The following is a 3,271-nucleotide window of genomic DNA, read 5'->3' as shown; positions in this document are numbered from 1 at the left end:
TTCCCCAAACTGCCCACAAAGCAAGGGGAGGGTCGGCACCCTTAGTTGCTAAAGCAGGTCTGGAGTGGGCTGGCCCTGTTCCCACACAGCCTCGGCCCCCGTGCCTCCCGGACAATTTTGTGAAAATTGGTTTTAGGCTAAAACGAGCCATACAGTTGGATTTTGATGCCGTAATTGCTATACTAAGCTTTAACTAAGACGTATGGGTCTGAGTACCTACCATATTTAGCAGCTCCCCCGGGGTTTGAAAATGCATTTTTTCAAATTCGGGGTACGGGTGCAGATTTTCGAGACGGTCGAGATGGACGGTCGGGTGACCAAAAACTTACTATTTTTAGAAAATTTTCACAAAAATTATTTTAATTCACATTTTGAAGCTTTATAACATTCTTAACATCATGGCACTGACAGAATCTGGAAAATGCTAAAAATAGTAACTTATTCCATTGTATTCATTTCGTGTACAAGGGTGCTCTTGTGATCGGGTCAGAGACCTTACAGGTGTATCCTAGTGAGGGGATGGTGTTCCTTAAGTTTCGTATGAATCTGGCATGATTAGGTGAGTTACCTTCCGTATGTGTGTATGCTAGGTGGTGTAGTTTGAGAGCAGTGAGGTTCTGATTGTGGTTTAGTTGGCCTCCTGAGTGTTGTATGTGTAGGATGGTCTCAGCCTGACAAGCTAAAGTATTTCCTCCGTGTGCCTATCGTGTCATCTATGTCCTCGATTGACATTATGTTGATCTAGGTAGTGTTTGCATGCACTTCATGGGTGTGTGAGTCTCTCCCGTCCAACAAAGACCCCATCCACTTCTTTTTGAATTTCTTCTGAAAGATGAAGTCAACATAGCTCTTGTACTTCATCACTAGATCACCGTTTTCAATCAGCTTTTCTAGCAAATGTTGTTGAGCTTTGCTACTCTTTTCTCTCGCTGCTTTACAAGAAGTCCGCTGCCGCCTCACAGTCCATCTTCAACGTTTCAAGACTCCGTTTCAAGACAAAACATCTTGATGAGCTTTATCAATCCACCACAAACCTTTGAGCGCCCCTAGCTGCACATGTACGGGTAATACTGCTTCCTTTCCATAGACCAACTCATAAGGAGTAAAGTTGGTATCCACTTTGTAAGAAGTCCTATAAGCCCACAAACATTTGTTAAGGTTAGATTCCACTCTTCAACCTGCTTGTAGATGTACTTAGTATGCATCCTGACTATCTCCCATTGGCACTTTTCACCAAACCATTGAACTCTGGATGTATGGAATGAAAACTGATGTTGAATACCCAACTTTTCTCTTAGTGCATGCACCAACTTATTTATGAATCCTTCTCCTCGATCAGGTATAAGCACCCAAGTACCCCAAAATGGTAGCATATGCAATCAAAATAACTAGGCAAGAGTATGGGCATTTACCTCTTTTACCACTTTAGCCTCAACCACGTGGTGAGGTAGTCTATGGCCACCACAATGTATCTCTTTCTACTGAATGACTTGGGCAATGACCGATAGTATCCAAACCCCACTTTTCAAAAGAATCCTGTGCTGTGGTAGCCCCTTGCTACTTAGTTACCAGTCATCTTTTCACCCATTACTTCGCACTGATGCATGTCTTGCACCAATATGTATATCTTGCACAAAAGGAGGCCACCAAAACCCACTTCTTGAAATACAAAACAAGACTTGATTTACCTTGATGTCCACTCTCTTAGTGGTAGTACTCCTATACCATACCAATCTCCTCTTTGTAAAGGATTCGATGCAGTACCCCATCTCGACCTTGCATCATAAGATCTTCACCTACCAGAGTGAAATTTTGAGCTCTTTGAACAATGTTCATCTTTTGTAGCTTGGAAATCCCTTCAAAACATTGACATGTGCTCAAAAAATCATCAATGGCTTTTAAAGTTTCTCTACCCGCATAACTAGTTGATGCCACATACAAACTCGACACATGAGTTTGAACATGACTGCTAGCCAATCCATCTGCCTTCTGGTTTTGTTACCTTCTCACATGTTTGAAACGCACTCATGTGATCTACTTTGAACTCGAACTCAAACTCCTGGAGCTCTATCACCCATTTCATGATTTTCTTCCCTGGCTTCAAGTGTAGCACCACTTGAGGTAAAAGATTGTCAGCCTCCATCAAAACATAAAATTTACAAATGATCAAATACACTTTGAACTTCCTGCAGGCAAAGACGAAAGCCATCACCCAATGCTCCGCTTTTGTATAAGTAATCTCTCCTTGAATTATTATCCTGCTCTCGCAAATAGGCTTGTAACTTCTCCCCACCTTCTATAACAATACTCCTCCAATGGCCACCATACCCACCGTCATAGCAATATAGAAGTCATCCTCTTGGTTGGGAAGGCATACCATAGGTAGCTGACATAGAATATCGTTCACTTTGTCAAACGCTTCCTGAGCTTCATCATCCCATTGAAATGTGCACACCTGCTAAGCCCTTTTTGAAGAGGATAAACATACTGAGACAACATCCAAAGAAACGTGCAAATACTTTAACTTATGCACGAACGATGCCAACCCTCTCGCATTGATGGGAGGTTCCATGAGAACCAATGCCTTCAATTTCTCTGATTTTCCTATGTACCATTCTATGATATCACATGAACCAATATTTGAGCCCTTGGTTGTGCAAATTTGCACTTCTTTGGGTTCAAATGCCCTCCTTCTTCATCTAGCCTTTGAAAGAACAGCTTCAGCTTAGACAAATGTTATGCCTTGGAACTATAACAGCTAAAGAGGTGATTGAAGCACAAGTAGTTGAAGCTGAGAGGCAAGTGGAGCTAGTTGACCTTGAAGAGAAGTTGGACGCAATAGAAGGGCTTCATGATGTGGAATTGTGTGTATTTCCAAAGAGGAGGTCGTGTTGCCAAAGATGGTAAAATTTCCAATGTAGTAGGCATTTGAGTGATGGGGAAAAAGGAGAATCCCAGGTAGTAGCTTTGGTTTCATTCAAGGTATGTGAGCTATGTTAATGGAGACTATTGTGTGGGGTGGATGTTCAATAGGTACATGGGTCTATGGTTCTCCACTTTAATTGGTTGGGAGGGAGGGTCAGATATGTGTCCAAATGTGTTTTCAGATATGTGTTTCTTGGATATTGGTATGATTGGTGTTGCTCCATATGGAGTGGATGCTTCTATGCCAAAGGATGCAGGAGCGTTGAAGGTAGGCCACGGACGGTCTATATGCATGGTGGGATATGGGTGCTCAAGCACGGCACTATGTATGGTGTTACAATTGGGA

The sequence above is a fragment of the Adiantum capillus-veneris genome, chromosome 11, assembly GCF_014529385.1.
Source record: "Adiantum capillus-veneris isolate H3 chromosome 11, ASM1452938v2, whole genome shotgun sequence".
Taxonomy (NCBI): Eukaryota; Viridiplantae; Streptophyta; class Polypodiopsida; order Polypodiales; family Pteridaceae; genus Adiantum; species Adiantum capillus-veneris.
The sequence above is the reverse complement of the archived record's forward strand: the minus strand, read 5'-3'. Positions refer to the sequence as shown.